Genomic DNA, 22230 nt, shown 5'->3' with positions numbered 1-22230 from the left:
AAAAGTAAACTATGAAATTAAGGATTTCTTAGGATGGATTGCATTTCATAAGATGGTACTAAAATGATAGTATAGTACGACTAGTAGTTGACAAATGATTTATTTCTTATATTCCTTGATAAAGAGTGAAATAACAAAAAATCCGAACTCTGAGAAAAATTCAAAGTAGAAAGGACATAATCGAATGGCAAAATCAAGAACTAAACACATAAAACGAAAGTTTAACCTACCATATTCTTGACTTGGTTCAGGCATTTTCTTATGTAGAAAAAGATAACCTGTTATTTTAGCTATCCAAACCTCTCATTTGTATGACAGTCGCATGCAGTTCAATTATACTGACAACAACGTCTGAACAAACTAAACAGACATTATCTGGATAAAATGTCAAAAATATGGATACTGCAGTCAACAATAATTTTAATAACTAGAAAAAAAAACAATTATATTATCAAAGACAAAGCACGTACGCAAACATGAAAGACAATAATACACAAATATATCAAAACGCAATAACACAATGACGAGATGTATAGATACAAAGCCTCGTCAAATAGAAATTACTAAAAGAAAAGTAAAATATACAGTTAAAGTATAAATGTACAAAGATAGGTAAAAGAGACTATAACACGTAATAAAGATGATAAACAATGTCAATCCCTTGAATGCGTCAATACCATTGTGTATTTGTGTGAAGTTGATACGAAATATTTAGGACAAGGTCTTGGTTCGATCGTTTGTTTTTAGAAATAGCACAAGACGTTCTTTGACTGAAACCTGCTTCGTAAATTTTTCGCTCAGACATTGGTAAATCAGCTGCAAACTCGTGGATACCAAATGAGTTTGGAAATGTATATTCCAAATGCAGGTGAAATGAGTATAGTGATTCTTAAGTAAAGGAAATTAACAATTTCCAAACTAAAAATTGTCTCGTGTGTCATTGACCCTGGTATATATCTAAATGTGAAATTGAATGGCTTACTTGATCTTCATTTTTTTTAAAGTGTTTGAAGAAATTCCGACTCAAATGAAAACAAAATGAGTCGGCAAGCTCAGTTTGGTAATATAGGAATGCCCTCATTATTTTTTTTAAATCTCCCACCAAAATGTTGTAAACTAGACAATCCAGCAAGCTTATCGCTCATTTCTATCTGTGTACCGTGTTTTATCTTTTTTGGGCAATATTAACAAAATATTCCGTATGGTTTCATAAAGTTACAAGTTAAAGCGTATGCTACCATTTTTATTTTGAAAAATATTGTGGAATTTTTCTTTCGACGATTATTTAATTTACATGGGGAATATTTGTAATACAATCTAAACAAATAGAAATATGCCACAGGCAATTGATTAAAACATTACTGGTAAAGAATCGGAAGTCTATATATTGTGTTCTACAACACCGTTTATGAATATTTGATAAAAATGCAATTTTAATATTGATTTTTTTTACTTCTGTCGAATAATCTATATGAAGCACATCAACTGTTTAAAAACGCGAAAACCACATTATTTGTGAGGTGACAGAATAGGGAAAACGTCAGTTATGATCAAAGTCTAAATGCACTAACATCGCTAAAAACAAATCCAGGAAAACATTTCGTCAAAAAATCGCATGGTGCCGTATATCATTCTGATCTTTTTTTCAAATAAAACGATTTATATATATCTATTCTAATGTTATTCAATCATAACGCATAATAATTTATTTGATGAGCGATAATAAGATTTAAGATGGCCACTATAAAAACCAATATCTGAAGTCTTCATGTGACAGTTTTTGTCATTTGCGATAAATATAGAATATAAAATTGAGAATGGAAATGGGGAATGTGTCAAAGAAGCCATCGCACAGACAATAGCAGAGGGTCACTAACAGGCCTTCAATGCAGCGAGAAATTCCCACACCTGGAGACGTCTTTCAGCTGACCCTAAACAAAAATATATACTAGTTCAGTGATAATGAACGCCATACTAAACTCCGAATTGTACACAAGAAACTAAATATATAGGAACCCTTCTGCAGCAAGCGCTTAACTAATAAAATATGAATGTCAAAGTCAACACCTGTCGTTGCCATAAAGGCAGAACATTATTTGTGAGACATTTTTTTACGTTTGAGCAGATGATTTCCTAATGACTTTACTTGTATGATATGATACGCATTATGTTTGGAGTCAAGGTTTTTGAAAGTTGTTTAGTTAAATTATTTCAACACAATGATTTATCCTGTGATCAGCCTCTTGGAAATGACAGGTATACAACAAATGGAAGGTTTAACGACCTTGACTGGCTATACAGCCCTTGCATGGTTGGTCAGGTATACAAGTTAATTTGTGTTTTATTTCTACAAATAAAATAAAAATCTATGTTATTCTATGTTGAGCAAGAGGTAGTATGGATATTGCTTTTTGCGTAACAATTCATTTTAGGGTCCTCTTCGTGGTCTGCGGTTAAACTATGTCGATTTTTTTGGAATATAATAGACAATGATTCAGATTTTAATAACTAAAGTTGTTGGGTGTAAATTTCAGGATGAAAAACAATATATGTACATTGTCAGAAAATATTAATATCATTTGTACTCGCTACGAATCAAGAGAAAAACTCGACGAGATCGCTTTGCGTCATGTTTATAAAAAAAATGAAGCTCACACAAATACATTTTTTTTTTAATTTTTGACAATGTATATATTATATTGTATTCTTATTTTCTATTGAACTTTGACCTTGGAGCTTCATCAATTTTGGTTTAAAAAAAATAGCTGACAACTAGCCGACATTCAATATTGGTATCATTTTCAAAAAATTAGTTCAGCAAGACAATTGGTATAAGCACTGTCATACTTTTTAATAGGTAACATGTCAATACCTTCCCTTATATCATTTTCGTGATATTTTATATGAATGAATAGCAATCAAACGTCCGCACTTTTAAGAATTGCCGCCCCTCCCGCCAATTTCGACTTTCAGAGTAGGTTCATAGCTGAAAATATTATCAATGACATATATTAATACTTTGCCAAATTTCAGGCTTTTACCACAATCTGAACAATTTTTCCAAAAATCTCCACAAATCGGCTTGACAAGTAATTAACTAAAAAAAAATATACATTAACGTACTACTTTAATCTGGGATATGTTGTCGTTTCGACAGATATCAATACAATACAGAGCAGCGCCAAAATATGAATAGTTTAGAAATTAAGATGAATTTATAAAACCACAATTTCCTATTATAGACATGCAACTTTTATCAAAATAAGATTCTTGAAAACGACTTTTATGAATACGTATTATGAAATAAAAAAAACATTTTCCAGTTGTTTCTTGTTTGTCATTGAGCTGAATTGTTTTCCATATTTATTAAGGAACTTTTTTTATTTTGCTTTGATATATTCTATTTCACTGTGGTATTCAGCAGTACGTCCCATAAACTATTTTTAGAAAAGGATTTGAAACTACGAACTTACCCCTCAAAGAAGCATACACATTATTAACTATCAAGCTATTTTTAAAAAATGATTTGAAACTACGAACTTTCCCCTCAAAGAAGCATACACATTATTAACCATCAAGCTTTTTTTAGAAAATGATTTGAAACTACGGACTTACCCCACAAAGAAGCATACACATTATTAACTATCAAGCTATTTTTAAAAAATTATTTGAAACTACGAACTTTCCCCTCAAAGAAGCATACACATTATCAATCATCAAGAAAATTAGTATTGAATCGATTGTTTAATCAACCATGTAAAGTAAATCATTGTGTTTTGAGAATGTTGATATGCGTAATAATGAATTTTACTCGAAAATGATAAGTGACTGTTGTTCATTCGATTACATACAAAAGGGATATTCGGAAATCATAAAGCCTTCCGGTGTTTACAGTCCACACTCTAATTGACATTTAACGTGGAACCTTATTGTCTGGCATTTTTCATATAAGTACGTAACACAATTCATACAGAAACTCCCCGAGACACTAAGAAAAGTTTGGATTTTACCCGAAATTCTGATGTTTTGAAGATGAACTCACTCTCAATAATTCACATAAAAATTAAAGCTTACATTTTAGATATCCATGTGAGCTTGTGATTATTATACTCCATAAATATAAATATCTATTTTATATCCTGACATTTTCTTTGGTAATGACCTAGCTCGACCACCTATAAATGAAATCAAAGACGAACGTCATGATGTGACTATTTTAATTCCCAAAAATCATACTTCAAGTTCTCTGTTATCAACTAACAGTTAAGCTTGTTTGAGCTTTTGATTTGCTCATTGTAATACAGACTTTACGTTTTGAATTTTCAGAGTTTGGCATTTTTGTTGTTTACATTTTATATACCTCTGCATGACAATTGTCAAATCAGATGCTATATGTTGAAGTATGTTGTAGATTTTGGCGATTGAATGAAGAAACTCATGACTCTGGTCACCGAGCTATATAGTTTTCTTTAAAATCATAAAATCATAAAATCATAAAATCAACAAGTCAACACCCCGGGTAATCAGACAACTTCAATGTTTTATTAGTAACATAGTGTCCAGTGAAATAAAACGTTATAATTCGGTGCCTAAATATAACTAATTTTAAAAAAATATTTCAACGAAATTTTTCATTTTTTGTCTTCAATAGGTTACACAAATTAAGTACTTTTTGTAATTAAATAATATGAAATGTACTTTTTTTAGCCAGTCACATTCCTCGAAATGTAATGGAGATAAAAGTACCAGATGGACAGTCAAACTCATAAATCGAAATAAAAATGACAACACCTGGATAAAAATGAAAAAAACAAACAAACGAACAATGAAAAAACATTACACAAAGAAAACTAAAGAATAAGTAACACGAACCCCAGCAAAAACAAGGGGTGATATAATGTGCTGCGGAAGAGTAAGCAGATTCTGCTCCACATGTGGCTCCCGTCGTGTTGCTTATGTTAAAACAAATCTGGTAAGATAAGATGTAATGTTTGCATAGCATCGCACTCTGTAGACGTGAACTATAATTGAACCTTGACTAGCGGGGATGTAAACACATCTTTTGATTATTGTTTCTGCTGAAATAAACTTTCACTTCGAAAATTATTAACATTTGAAATCATAAGTAAATAAAGTAAAAAAAATTCCTAACATCATTCAAATATTTGTAATCTGTTTTCTTTGGTAAGGAAATACCATTGATTAAATTGGGATTAGGGAATCTAAATTTAGAACACTTTTTCATTTTAAAAAACCTGGAGGCATATCTTCAATTTTAGTATCATTTATTCTGAAACTTCTTTAAACACTTTCTCTAAATCTCTCTCAGTTTCAAGATTTGTCAAAAGTTCCCTGGGCAAAGAAGATGAAGATAAATCTATCTTTTTTTATCAGAACCAAACAGAGCATGATAAGACGATTGATCAATTACTCTGTGATATGATATATTTTTCTGAAATTGCACGAAGTACAAACCTTCAGACCACTGTTGTGTGTCATTGTCATTCATCCATGATATAAGCATTTCTTTAATATCTGCATTTGCTCTTTCTACAGACCCTTGACTTTGGGGATGTCTTGGTCGCCCATAAACTATTACTTATTTTGACCATAACGATTTCAGTTCAGTAAATAAATGTGCAGTGAACTCTCTCCCATTATCGATTTCGAGGATATGGAATGCATCGAAGAGAGAAAAAAATGTCAAGTAATTTATACGCAACTTCAGCAGCTCTCTTAGATTTCAGAGCTCTAAGAATGCTCAATTTGGTAAGATGATCTTGATAGTGCATTATCCATTTACATTCATGGTCGGGGACAGATTGAAGGTCAAAAGGTCAACCTGCCCTCTACAGTTGAAGTAAGCAGAAATTATAAAGTGGGTATTAACAATTTTTATCACAATATTCATATGATAAATTAGTGTACAAGTTATAAATGAAATTAAGCCTTGTTTTGTACAAATTACATGTACAAATTGTAATTTGTACAAGCACTTTCTGTACAAATTGTAATTTGTACAAAATGATAACTTGTACACAGCATATACATTTACCTGTTTTGTTTTCATTACTTATACACTTGTGATCTTATTTTTGTTCTTCAGTGTTAATGCATAATTAGATATAATTAGATGTGGTTTGTGTGCCACGGAGACAACTTTCCATTAAAGTCATAATTTGTCAAAATAAACCATTATAGGTCAAAAGACGGTCTTCAAGTGTAACACGTAGCCTTTGCTCACACAGAAAATCAAGCAGTAAAGGGCCCCAAAAAGTTAATTTTTTACTTTTGATTTTATCGATTAATCTGATTTTAGTACCTTGAACCATTCATTGGAAATATCAAATTTGATTTAGAAATTCGAAATACCAGATTGGATTATCAGGATACTTTATAGATAGTATGTCTTGATAGACGTAACAATTCTGATCTATTATATCATTAATAAGTATAATTCCTTTGTTTATCCTTTTTATATAAATAAAAAACTAAACGCTCTCATTGAAATTTATAATTTTGTTTTCCAATAATAAAAATGTGTGGTCTCTTAAATTTGAGAATAGATAATAGAATTTGTCAAGGAGCCAACCACCCGACCAAAGAGCAGACAACAGCCGATGGCCTGCAATGGGTTTGAAAACACAAAGTTATGTAAATTTTGTACTTTGAACCAGGGCTTTACAATTTATAAGTGGAGTTTTGTTAAAATTTTATGTTTGTCTTCTTTGGAATAGATAATATCCAGATGCAGGTAAAATAACATGTAATCAGCACCAAATCTATTTAAGTAACATGCCAGTAATACTTTTTAAACAAATAGTAAACTAATCTGTTGATATTCTTTTGAACCATGTTACTTGAAGTACATTTATATAATTGTATATATCTGTCGTCTCAAAACCTCCATGAGTAGTATGTTTTGTTTGTTATAGTTTTTCTCTTTTACCCTCTTATATAAATCTGTAAATGAGAGTTTTAAACTCTTGAAAAATCATGTGGTATTTTTGTGATTAGAGATTTATATGTAAGGTTTGGTATAATTGGTGATTTAACAAATGTTATTTTACCTATCTTTGTTTTCCAACTGCTAACTTGTTTGTCACATTTTTGTACATATTTTTTTCAATATAAAGCTCGTCGCATTCAGCTCACATTGTTTTAAAATGAAATCCTAAACATTTAACTAATCCTTTATTTCATTTCAAACCTTATCTTTACAATGTTTTTATAACGAAATGGCATCTGCTGTGATCTGTTGTGATGGGTTGTGACGTACTTTATGTTTCAATTTTAGAAAAATTGTTGTGTCCATTTGGGTCTGACTGTATCCTTTGTCTTTTAACTTTACTATTTAGATTGCAGTGTGTGCACTTGTGTTTCTAGTTTGCCATTTTTGAAATTATATATGAAAATAGAACATTGTCCTCCTGCAGAATTTTTTGATAATCTGGTTACTTGCAATTCAAAGATACAGGCTTAAAAATTCGTTAGCCCACCGACCGTGCGAGTGCTGTAAAGCCAGTCAAGGCCGTTAAAGACTTCAGTCATCATCGTTCGCCAAACTTGCAGTTCGTCTTCATTAATTAGAAGGCCTTATCAAATACCAAAGTTTTAGCTTTTATAGTCAACAACTCGAAAAGGATGTTCAAAATACAACTAAGGAAAACAAGTGAGAGGTTTAGCTAGATATAAAACCAGATTCTATCCACCATTTCCTACATTAAAAAAGTGTTGTTATCAATTTGTTCGATTTTTCGAGCTTTTGATTTGTTTAGGGACTTGTTTTGTAAAATGTTTATATAAAATGAAGATATGTGATATTGTATTTAAATCCATTTTTATCAATCAGGATTTGAGTTTGAAGGTTATGATAAAGGGATTTTAACACGTCAGTGTTTTTTACATGAGATTAGATGAATAATGATGAAAGGTATAAAAAAAAAGTATACCATTTCAATTAACGCCAAGGATATATAATACTAAGTTGACGTCATGCTTAAAAAGATTCTATTTACCTTCAAAAATCATTTTTCATGTAATCATATAACTACCTTGACCACCTGATTTGTATCCAACAATTTGTAGTTATCTAGACAATGTTTGTTAACAGGTTGATTTTTTTTATCTTGAATTTTTTTATTTTAAATAAAAATTTTGGTTAATGTTATAAATATAAAAAAAAAAAAGAAGATGAGGTATGATTGCCAATGAGACCACTCTCCACAAGTGACCAAAATGACAAATAATTTAGCAACTATAGATCATCGTACGGCTTTATAGTTCGCTTTAACTTCAAGTAGCATTTGGTAATCAATTTGGCATATATGTTTGTATATTACACTGTAAGTTCGTGTTAATATCGTTTATAATTTTTTTGTTCAAAAGGCATTAGGATGCTTATAGAAAAATCACAAATATCTTAGCCAGATATAAATGGATCTGCAAACTAATTACCCCGAATTAAGTTCAAATAATTTTGAATGAATAAGTATTGCTAAATTGTTTTCTGTGAAGTGCTTTGGGGACTGTTCCTTTACTGTATTGTGTTATACTTTTGCTCCTGCTATTGCCTTTTTTATTAAATGATACTTTAAATGTTTTGCTAGTTATCATATAATTAATGATAAGATAGATATAAACTGTTCATAGATGACAGGATTAAAATTTTGTACGCCAGACGTATACAAAATGTTTTACTATTTCGAAAATTAAACGTTTTATAAACATTAGATTTATAATTATGACATATGAATGATAAATCATGGCAACTAAGAAATTCCGTCCTTCTTTACCCTTACATGCCTTCATGACAAGGTTTCAATGTTCAGAAAGATAGAAAAGTTGTTATCCAATCATTTGATGTTTTTCAATCTTTTGATTTTGCCAATTGATTACTGACTTTCCTTTTAGAATTCTTATCAAAGTTTAACATTTTTGTGGTTATAATTCATATTAAAGGACATTCAAACTTTTAAGTCTAAAATAAACTGACAACATAAGGGAGGGGAATATAAAAATCAAAAGGCAAAATACAGATAATAAAAGACTGCGCAACACGAATCCCGATAAAAACATGGGCTGATCTCCGGTTCTCTAAAAAGGTAAGTAGATCCTGCTTCACATGTGACACTCGTCATGATGCCCATGTAAGTACAAACCCACTTACAAGTCTAATTCGGTAAGTCTCATTCGATAACAGGAGGCTTGATAATGGTTACTTCGATTGGAACATATTATGTTGTCAGCTGTGAAACCAATATTACAAAAACGCTAAAATAACTCGTGATGGCATCCATAAAATGTCAACCTAGTTTCTGTTGAAGTTCTATTTAGGTTTGAGTGCATTGCTTTGTTGTTCTTTGTCCAATTGCCATTACATTTGAGGTTAAATCTCCTTTGATTTGTACTCTACTATATATATCATGTATGATATTAACTTACTAACCTTTAATGGCACAGATATTAGCTAAAGTACATGTTTAAAGTCGAACACTTTTTATTACTAAGTATTAATAAACAATTGATCTAGAAACCTAGAAACCACACTTTTCATATACATAATTTTATCAAAGGTTGGTGCGCTTATCAAAACAGTTTAAAAGCTTGATTATGAAAATGAATACCGCTCAGGATAAGTAATAAATTTAATTTATGTTTTCAATTTTAACAGAAATTCAAAAGAGTTGATACGCACGGCTGCACCTAATGCATACAGTGTTATTTCGTTTTCATTGTAGGAATATCCAAATCTTCTTTCTACAAGGCAAAGCAGATCACATCAAAAAGTAAAACAAAATTCCTCTGAAAAAAATAGATAACAAGGAGAAACAGCAACGAACAACACATGTTCAATATAGACTATCTTGGTACAGACACAGACTCTGGAAAGGTAAACAAGTTTAACATGAGCACAACTCTTAACTTTGTCTATTTAAAACATATTAAGCGTCAAACTAAAACACACATTCTGTTATGAAAGATTTGCAAAATGCACAACATACACAAAAATGAAAATAAACTATCAATGCAATGACAAAAAGTGAAAAGGACCAAAAGAAAATCATAAGTACTAGTATACAAAACACATCATTCAAAACTGAACACTGAGAAAACACGAACCCTACCAAAATAAAAATAGATATGTCCTAGCGGCCAATCAACTGGTGTTGGCTTCCTTAAAACAAATCTTGAAGGGAAAGAAACTGTTGGTTGATAGCCAGAACTCTCTTTCAAGTAAAATCATCAAAGGAAATGTAAGTACTGGAATATAGTTTAAGATTGGAGATTAATACTCCATATGTAGTTGCTGAGAATGACTTTGAATATTCTTATCATGGTTTTGTAAATCCTTATCTCAATATTATTATAACATCTTTCATCTATTCGTTTAAAATTTATTTGAAAAATGATTAAAATTTAGATATGTCCTTCAAAAAAGCAATAATGGTGCTTCACAAAAACATTAACACAAAACATCAAATGGAACATCTTGAGAGTGAACACAGTTAACATTTCCAACTTTGAAACGGCCATTGGCAAATAATATTGATTTCAAAACGACGAAAAGAAGGAATGACGAAATGACTGAAGGATAAACATATAAGATCAATTCACGGTTCGGGCACTTGGTGTGGGGGAGGGGTTATGAAAAAAATCCACATTTTACATTATGGAAAAATAACAAAGAAAAATTCATTTATGGGTACAAAACCTCACAGTACCACATAATAAAGAATTGACTTGTTTAGCATTTTACAAATCGTGATAATACTTAAAAAAATGTCGTAAGGAGAATAGACATAGATTGTATTTGATCAACATTTGTCAGGTATAACTCACAAAAAGTCATAAATATATTACGATACCGCTTTGTTTTCGTGTCATATTTACCAAATTCTAGAGAACGAAAATGTTTTAAATTTAACACACAACACAATCTCAAAAGTAAAATCTAAGATAAGATTGCAGTATTTTCTTATTTGATACTGTAGGTTCATAAGTATTCGTTGGATAACAATTGTTTGCAGATTTCGTCGGTACAAGGCAACCGCGAAATTTATTGATCAAACAATTATTGTTTTTAAAATTAATACATTACAAATTCGACTAAAACCTCACGGATTTGTAAATCCTTATCTAAATACAAATAAAATATATTTCATCTATTCATTTAAAATTCATTTAAAAAATAATTCAAAATATTTGAATCCATTCAAAAAAGCAATAATGGTGATTCACAAAAACATTAAAACATCAAATGCAGACTCGTGACAGTGCGAAATTAAATATCCACGAACATGCGAGTTTTCCTCAACCCACGAAATTTGGAACCCAAGAAAAAATAATCAAATTCACAGTAATTAGATTATCTATAAATACAAATTAGTAAATGTCTCTTATATAGCAATCATTAAATTTTACACATTAACATATCGAAATCAATGAACCGCATTTAATTCAGCAGTTGATGAAAGGAGTCCTTAAAAGTTCACAATTTTCCATTTTCAAATCGATGTGAGGATCAGGTTCAACAAGCTTGACTTTTATTTCTAGTTTGCATTGAAGGAAAATCCGAGAGACACATCCATTTCATCTTAGTCATGCATATAATACCGGTTGAAAGAATTGTTGACTTTTTATATCAGTTGAAACAATAATTGATTAACCCCAAAGTTATGACATCCAGTCGCAGCCGTTAACCATGGTGAGTAGCATATCTCTACGGTTTTTAAATGATTGAATTAAACTCATAAAAAAATTCTTGTTATTAAAAATCAGTTTTGTTGATGCGAATATATTTTTTCTTTTGAATGAAATTCTTCTAATGTCGTCAATAGTTCGTCAAACAATATAATGAAAAAATCACAAATTTACAGACTATCTTAGGGAATAATTACTATTAGTAATTTGATGATTGCAGGAAATCATTACTTCGAATTAAATAGATTCAACTAAAAAAAAGGAGCCATTACAGGTTAAAAATGACAAGTTGAATGATTGCCAATGAGACAGTTATTCACTATAATAATGTAAAGATACTTGTATATGCTGTAGAGGTATAATGAGCAAAATACATTCGGTATTATAAACTATAAAAAGATCTAGCATGACAAATAAAAAAAATACATTCAAAAGAAAAAGCTTAACGACCTGATTATCCTACATAATATTCAACGAATATATTGTATGACAACCAATGAAAACCACAGAATCACAGCTAGGTTTTTAAATTTTGAAAGGCACATTCAGAACGTTGGGATTTTTTACTTTGTTTTAAGTGCCAATCTCTCCGCTAACCTAGGACAGATTAAGCTACACTTGAACTAAAATCGAATAAACTTAAAATCTCTTTACACCAATCATACACCTTATCGCTATGTGTCCGCCATTACTGGATATCACACAGGTTCCCGTTAAATTTTGACGTCATAAAACTAAATGTCTGACGGCACAATGGAAAAGTGATTGTTGTATGCGTCAAAGGATCAAGCGGCTGGGTCAGCCTGGATTAACAATAAGGTGTATTTGTAGGATTAAATAGTGTCCCCATGAAATTATGTCCCATGAACAAAATTTCACAGACATAATCTATGAAATTTGGTCCAGGACATAATTTTATTATAAAATGTTGTCCACCTCTATGTAAAAGTGTCCCTTCACATGAGATTTTATTGTGACCTTCGTTGGACATTTTTTCATAGTGAAATCATGTCCATATTGCTTAAAAGTCTTGTCTAATACCGAAAAATTTATTTAACAAAAAATAATAAGACTAAATTGACATTTGTATATAAATAAGCAATAGGAATCTATGAATTGTTTTAACATCTTTGAATTATCTTTTTTAACAAGATCAATAATTTCAGGAATAATGTTCATAAATGCTTGATTGCAATTATGATCAAATCACAAGTTGTAATGTTTGCTTTTGTGTTGTTTTTTTTGTCACTATGTATATAATACATTTCATTGTTTTTAATTGTTTGAAACTGCTTTGCCTTCTTTCTAAATGATCTCCTATCATTATTTTTAAATTCTGGAGGGTATTGACCATCAGACACATAATTATACAGCTGTTTATACTCATCACTTTCCATTTTTGTTCTCATCTGTGTTGTCTTTATTTAAATTTCAACTATGATTTAACTAATTGATTAAAACATTTCAATGATTTATAAATTATTTCCCTTCTATAGGGACAGAAAAAATAGCTACACTATGAAATATTGTCCTTTGTGACATATTTTCATAAACATCCATGAAATTATGTGCAAGTACTAGGGACAATTTTTCACTAAGGGAGACACTATTTTATGGTTTACAAATGTGATATGTTGTCCCATGAACAAAATGTCACGGCTAAACTGTGAAATAATGTTCTAGAGGACACAATTTCATGGGACACTTTTTTGGCTTACATATTCTCTATGAAGGGACAGATACGTTTTACACACAAATTTCTTGGACTCAACCATACAATTAACAATGTCATACTTTTAATTAGCTGGAAAAAGTAATAGGAAAGAGAAAATGAGACAGCAAGATGAATTAGCATCAAAACTGATTTTTTTACCTGAGAAATGGAATTAAAACATATACATCCATGCGCTTAACGGAATAATAAGAAAAAGTAAATGTATTCAAACTTTTCCTACTTAATCAAACAAAACGTTTTCAAGCTTATGATTAAAATAAGTCGAAACATATGTCTTTCCCAAATATGTTAAGTGTAGAAGTCATCACGAAAGTTAAATGAAAGATTTGCAACCTTTAAATAAGCACAGAATAAATTGAGAACATATTATTAAGAACTTGAAATTTACAAACAAATGTATTCAATAATGATCCAAATATCAAATTATGGCCACTAGATAGATGGCAGTCTCAGTGTTGATAGAGCATTTTCAGTTTGAACGACAATTGAACATGGGATGATAGAGGACTACCAGCGCGAACAACCCATAGATATGGAAAGTACTCACAAGAATTCTGTAAATCACTACCAACCCGAACGACAAATGAAAATGGTTGGAACTCCAGGGGATGATAGACAACTACTAGCAAGAATGACCGATCAAAATGGATGGTACGTCAGTGGCTGATAGATGACCAATCGCACAAACGACCCTTAGACATTATGGTACTCTCAGGGATGATAGACCACTACCATCACGTACGACGAATGAAAATGGACGGTTCTCTAAAGACTGACAAACGGCTACCGCGCGATTGACCCTTTAAAATAAATGGTACTGTCGGATCTGATATAACACTACTAGCGTGAACGACCCATAAAATGGATGGTTCTCTCGCGTGTGATAAACCACTACCACCACGAACTGATTGATACATTTTAAAGCCACAAATTTATAACGAGCAATAGAAGAGCTAGACGAAGACACTGTTTAGATAAAAAATCATTTCACTTAAACTTGATATGTGATTTAGGCACGTCTACGATAAAGTGTATATGATAAGGTTTTGTCAAGACCACACTATATAATTCCAAAAGCTCAGCTAGATGGATTATTATGATACATGTATGATATTGATAAATTCGTATGATATTCTCAATAAATATATAATAATACAATCACCTTTTCTACCAATGTACAAAACATTTTTAAAGGAAAGGGAATTTACAGAAATACATTGACGAAATTCAAAGCGGTCTATCTTAGAATTATTATTCTCTCTTTCTCGTCAAAATGACCATATTTTCTTCAATGCTTTTTTTTTTTCATCTGATATTCTACCTTTTATCATACTTCTCGTTAAAATGTACATTTTGATCGGCTAAAACATAACAGATTATCAATTTAATCCAATGGCTCAGAGAGAGAGAGAGAGAGTGAGAAAGACGCATTTCTGAATGTCAAACTCTCCTGCTGACAAAAAATTAAAAAAAATCGATAATTGAATTTACTGTAATGAATGAAAGACAATGCCGAAGTTGTTTGTATTGGCCAAGGACGGTTTTTTTAGGCTGTCAATATAAAATAATTATATTGCTTCACTTATGTTACTTTTTTAGTAACTGTTACGTTGTTGTGTACGTGACGTTATAAATTTTTCAATTCAACACTTAGCTATAAAAGATGGTATTCAAAGATTATTTAGTATTTCAAACTAATAACACATTGTCGAGATAGTGAATATAGGTACCCAACGAAAATACATAATCAACTCGACTTCGCCTCAGTTCGCAGTGTTTTTCTTGTGTCACAACCTGCTTTCTCAACCTCTCAACTATGTGTTATTTGTATCTATCGTCTAACTTTATACTTGGTATTTTTTACTTAATGATAAGAAAATATTTTCAAATAAAAAACAAAATAGTTTTTTTTAAACTGTATTTATTAGTTTTACATTTTGGCAGAGAATGATACAATAACTTTGATAGGTGGATAGTACTGATTAATGGGCAGTTATTTATTAAAAAAACCTGTCAGGTTCTTTCAATAGACATTTTTTCAATCCTTACTGAAATACTTGTGTTTTGTTATATAAAGACTATTCAATACAAATTTTAAAAAAGGGTATTTTCGACAATTAAAAAACGTAAAAGCACACAATTTAGATAATATTTACACCTTAATAAAAACGACACGGTTAACTTTATTTTTCTAGGTATCCCTGATTTGTCATGCGATCAAAATTTCATTAAAAATTACAGAGCAGACTCTTTTTGGTTATTTGGCTAATAAATTGTGACACATATATCGTATTCGTCAACCATTTTATGCTGATAAATTAAATATTTTTATATTTGTCATTCTCCGTAACCAAGCCAGCGGGTTTTTTTTTATTTCTTTATTTCTTTATTTTCTTTATTTTCTTTATTATTTATTTTTGTGTAGGTAGTAAACTTCTGTTCATGAAGTGGTATAGTGCAAACGTGGACGAGTGTAGCGTATGAGTTCAGATATTATACATGAGGTAAAAACATCCAGAAAAATGCTTTGTATGTACAAAATTTGAAATAAAAAATCATTTAGCCATACTCTAATTAAGTAATCTTAAGTCTACGCCTACTAACGAAATGTTTACTTATAGTTATCTCAATTAAAACATACATCAAGTATCTGTGAAGCAGACAATTGTTATCGGTTTTGTCTTGCAAAATGTACTATTATTTTCTTCGACAGACAATATCATTGAGCTTATCATATTATGTTTAAAAGTACGATATAGTATACTTTTATATAATTGAACAAAAGACACAAGTCTATGAAAGCAAGGACAAGGTCAAGTGTTAAGGATAAAGTTCCATGTTCGTAGATAGTTATAATAAAAACATTATTAATGAAAACATAATATGCACCGATCGGAGTTAGTTCTACATCTTAACATCATTTCTCAAAACATTTGATGCATGATTTATTATAAAAGGAAGGATATGGGTATACATCTTCGACACAAAACCAGTTTATACACAGCAAAAACACAAAAGCAAAGGAACAGCGGTATGATGGTTGTTTGTCATCGCAAAGTCATATCAACACCTTCAACGTGGAGCGAAAAAACTATTACATCACAATGTTTAAGACGGCCCTTAGCACCATGGTATGGATATATTAAATCAAGATGTCTAATTAGAGTTATACATTATAAAAAAAGAAGAAGTGGTATGATTGCCAATGAGACAACTGTCCACAAGAGACAAAAATGACACAGACATTAACAACTATAGGTCACTGTACGGCCTTTAACAATGAGCAAAGCCAATACATTGCCTATTTGATGACTTGTCTCTTTCAACAAAAAATAAATTCAGCCATTAAAATTAAATTGATGTTTATACATTATGCATGTCGCCTCCATATATTCAAACAATATGAACACGAACGTGTATTTTAGTGTTAATTGATGTTTGTTTGTTTTTTCTTTTCACTTTTTAATACACTTGACGTCTTAGTTAGATGTGCATATCAAATCTCTTTTTATTTACGAGTATTCATTATATATTCATTGTGATATTGTTTCAATATTTAGATAAAGGAGGATAAGGAATGAGTGCCAATGAGACAATTCTCCATCCAAGTCACTATTTATAAAAAGAAACCATTATAGGTCATGGTACGGCCTTTTAACACGGAGCCTTGGCTCACGCCGAACAGAAAGCTATAAAAGGCCTTAAAAAATTCTAGTGTTACACCATTCAAACTGGAAAACCAACGGCCTAATCTATATAAAAACGAGAAACACTTATGAACTACATTAACAGACGACAACCACTGTACATCAGAATATGTGTAATATATTATTTTCTAAGTGTGTTTGAATTGTGATATAACATTATAATACGCATATTTCATAATTCTAGTTAAGAGACAACCAGGGGAAAATAAAAAAAAATAGAACTGGATGAATCTGAATAAGATAGTGATGAAGGAGACTTATGCATCCTTAGATAAAAAAAATATCTGGATGCATATGCCTGCACGCGTCTGATAAAGCTTGTGTGTCTGGTAGAATATAAGGTACATCTATCAAATGTAAAAGTTATTTGTATAGCACTCATTACCATGTTGATGTTAAATTATATGTTTAGGCATACATATAATATTACTACCCTCATCAGTTTGTCTTATTATTTATACACGCCAAGATAGAGTGAATGACTCTAGTTATTTATAGACCCTCTATTTCAATTATATATCATTGTACCTTACATTATAAATTACATATATTATAAACAGTTATATATGGTAAAACATTATATCATGACATGGAATAATTCAGTTAATTTTGATTCACTTGCAAGGAAGGACAAACAACCGTAAAAACAACTTACACCAACTATGAATAACCCTTTTGTTCACTGGCAAATTACATTTTGGGCGTCTTGATTTTAATACGAGTTATTTGCAATGAAAACTGCGTTACACACTTATGTAAACAAAATTGCAACGTTCAATTTACAGAGATCCAATCGCGTGGCAAGCAACAAGGATTTAGACATGCATGTAGTTCCGATGATATTTCTTATAAATGGCCATGTTCTGTGCCTTCCATATTTAAATCAAGATTCTACCTTTGTTGAGAAATTTTAAGGGAGCAACCATGTAATTTCAAAGAGGGGTTATGGTTTTTTCTTTAAAGTCAGAAATGCTCTTTAAACATCGCAACTTCAATGAAAGAATAAAACATAGATTACAATTGGCTATTTCAAATTTTGAAAGGCCTGTTTTGATTTTTTTTTTCATAATGATAGACTCGTTTTGTTATAAAGATTAGATCGTTGGTTTTCATGTTTAAATGTTTATACATATTTCAATTTTGGAACTCTTTATACCTTGCTGATTGGTGTTAGCCAAGACTCCGTGTTGAAGACCATACTTTGACATATAATGTTTCACTTTTACAATAGGATGAGAGAGTTTTCTCATTGGCACTCACTCCACATCTTCTTATAAATATTATCAGAAAACAATTTGTAGACAATTCCCAACTGGTTTGGAATTGACGGACGCAAAAAAAACTGTTGGACAATTGAGCGACCGTGTATAATTTCTCTTAAATGTATTTTGTTATTTCAGTGTTATGTCAAAGTATATAGAAAGGCAAAAATGTTATGGAAATTTACTTTTATATACATAATACATCACTAGCGACATATTTTTGTCGTTTAAGATCTTAAGATGCAAAAATTGCTTTCTGATCTGTAAAGTTATTGGTTGTGCTTTATATTTGTATGTGACAGTTTAATAATTATGGGTTCGTATGACGGATAATGTTGCATAACCTAGCGTAAGTTATAATACGCGCGGCTTGTTAGGAGGTAATATTTAAATTGGCAATACATCATTTTTGTTGGTATATCTTAGATTGCTTATTACAAAACGGCTATTGGACTAAGATATCCAAGTCGAAAACTAAGTCCACCTTTCGAAAGTGCGATACCATCATGATTGTATTATGTATGATTTATGTTATATATGTGTCTTCGGTCACTTCTTATCCACAATCACGTTCCTGTTTCCCTGATTGTGACACCATCGTGTAACACTAATCACCGGCTTTGTACTGTTCATGATTAACGTGACAGGTGTCATATGTGAAACAAACTCTACTCACACTTGCTGGACACTATAAATAAAGGCAACAGTCATAAACCGGTGTTCAAAAGTCATTAAAACGATTGAGAGGGGGGAAAATTCGACGTTCAAACAAACACGGAGGGAAACTCATCAACTCTGTAAGAGGATAAAAAAGGATCCAGGTTTTAAGTGGGGTTCCATATGCTTAGTTTTCAGTTTTCTATGTAGTGTTAAGTAAAATGGTGGTGTCTCTTTGTCATTTCTAGTTTAAGCCATGATATTGTAAATTTTTTCGAAGAACATTGATTGTCCTCATGGTAAGTTTGACCATTTTTAGAACATTCCTATTTTGTAATGTAAATGTTAAAGCATCATGTTATTAACCAATTTACTCAATCATATTTTAAACATTATTAAGTAAGCCAAATGTATCTCAAATATATATGTTATTGAAATGCGTAATTAGCATAATAACATCAAGTTCAATACATCATTTTCTACATGAGAAAATGCGTGTACAAAGTCAAGAATATGAAATTTGTTGTCTTTTTGTTTGATGTGTTTTATCTTCAATTTTATCATTTGATTGGGACTTTCCGTTTTGAATATTCCTCGGAGTTTAATATTTTTTTGTGATTTCACTTGACATTGACAAATAACCTATACCTATTTGATTTCAAGCCAATTGAATCACTGATGTCAGTTTCAATACCTTTACACTACAGATAAAACAGCCGAAAAATCACAAAGTCTAGACGATGATACTAGACAAGCTTTTTTGAAAGGGTAAATGCGTTACTCACCTTTCATGCAATTGGACAGTCATAAATAAAAATTGCAGCCACTTAAAACGGGAAGGTAGTAAATATAAATTCATATATACATGACATTTAGAAAATATCAGTATTGATCAGTTTAAACCTTTAACAAATTTGCAAGACTTAGTGCTTAAAGGGACATTGTCGCAATAAAGATGAATTTTGAAATTTTATTGTTTTCAACATTGTATTTGGTTAATAGGAGAATAAATAATAAAAAAATACCAGACTTATAGTTTTGCTATGCACATTCTTTCCCTTAAAATTCTTACCATGTTAGAATTGAAGTAATAGAAATAATTAAGCTTTATTTAGAGTCGGTAATGTATATAAACATAGACAAACATAAGCTCTAATGCGCTTTTAACCGACATATGAGACATTTTTAACAATAGAACATTTATAACAATACAACACATAATTTAGTACAAATGCAATAAATATCACAGCACAAAAATGAAGCACTACAAGCAAAATATAAGCATACGCTAGGTATTAAAGCTAAAAGCATATAAGTGTAAACTAGGAATAAAATCTGGCAAAAATGTATAGCATAAAATTTGAAAAAATGGGTTTTGATCTAGATGGTAAATACATTTGCAAAATATATAGACTAAACATCTGCACAAACTGTGCACTTACAGTCATTTCCATTCCATGACTTTAAAATATTTTTGAACTGACTAAAATTAGCAATTTTTCTACAATCATCAGGTAGATCATTCCATAAACAGCAGCTGTGTATTCAAAAGAGTTCTTACCATAGGTTGGTGTTTGGACCCTAGGTATATCTACAATATTAGAATATCGAAAATTATATTTACAGTCTTTCAATACAACTAAATCATGTAAGCATGGTGGTGACATTTTATATAAAATTTTAAAACACTCAATAGCCATGTAACGCATACGTCTTTTTTTCAGTGATGGAACATTTGCTCGTAAAAGTAGTTCAGTTCATCATATGAACAAACATAGTCTTCATATATAAATCGTAAAGCCCTTTCCTGATTTTTTTTTTATTTTGGTGGTGTTATTTTTGTTGCACAAATGCCATGCCAAAGGACAAAAATTAAAATTAGATAAAATAATTTTGTGGAAAATGGTCAATTTATTCAATTTAGTAAGGTAGCAGCCTTTGCGTTTTAAAACATTCAGTTGCCGGGATGCTTTACGACAAATATTTTTAATGTGGTGATTAAAATTTAGTTGATAGTCAATATCAATACCCAAAAGTTTGACAATCTCATCACAGGATATTTTTGCTGACTGTATATTAAAAACAGGCTTTTTTGCAAATGTTTTATTTCTAATTGCAATGGTAGGATTTCCCTGCATACAATTAAATCTGAACAAGTCAATTAAAATAGCACTTTCTCTTTCGAGTGTACATAATAAATTATCAAAATCATTGTCAGCATAAGACAGAGTATTGTCATCGGCATAATTATATAGGGTACCATGTTCAATAAAAAAGAATATATCATTTATAAAAATATGAAATAATAGGGGTCTCAGGATTGAGCCTTGGGGTACCCCTTTCTGGATGTCAGCCCAACTGCTTAGTACTCCCTGAAGTTTGAGTTGTTGCCTACGATCTGTAAGTTAATTTTGAAGAATGAAAAAGTGCAATAAAAAATATGAAAATAGACGAGTCAATAGAAAAATTCTAATCATATAAGTGTAGTGTTGACCTTAAATAGATAGCTGCTGTGACATTCGAGTTCATCATAACATTTGACAAAAATTACCTTTTAATTCCTTAACATTTATACGGTTACTGGCAAACTTAAATGTATCGAGTCAAGTAACCAAGGGGGTTAGGTATCCCTTTACGGTTGAACAGGTACCGGATTTGAACCTTCAGCATAAACGGCCGCGAGACAACACTAGATTATATGCCATACATACAAATATAAACTGATCCAGTGTATCAGATTTTCTCATTGTAGTTCAGTTTACATATTTGCCTTCCGTCTTTCTAAGTTTTCCTTCGAATCCGTTTTTAAAATCCTGCTCGATTTCTAATGTTGCAATTCCGATCCACATAATATATAAAACTGAAACATGAAAAAAATGAGGAAAACGAAGACCAATAAATCTGAAAAACAAACGGGTGGTTTTATAAAATGTCAAGCAATTAATAGCAATAGTTCTATAAAAGTTGAAACTACAATAAAAAGTTTCTATTAAAGTTCTACCATCAGCATTATAACCTACGAACTAACAGTAATATATCTTAAGATAGTTTTTTCGATATAGCAAAAGAGTCAAAATAGACAAAATAGTCAAAACATTTACTTAACTTTATCATCGGTACAAAGACATCATTTGTAAATATGATTCAACAGGCAGACATCTTATAC

Source organism: Mytilus trossulus, chromosome 10 (genome assembly GCF_036588685.1).
Source record: "Mytilus trossulus isolate FHL-02 chromosome 10, PNRI_Mtr1.1.1.hap1, whole genome shotgun sequence".
Taxonomy (NCBI): domain Eukaryota; kingdom Metazoa; phylum Mollusca; class Bivalvia; order Mytilida; family Mytilidae; genus Mytilus; species Mytilus trossulus.
This window is presented reverse-complemented; position numbering follows the sequence as displayed.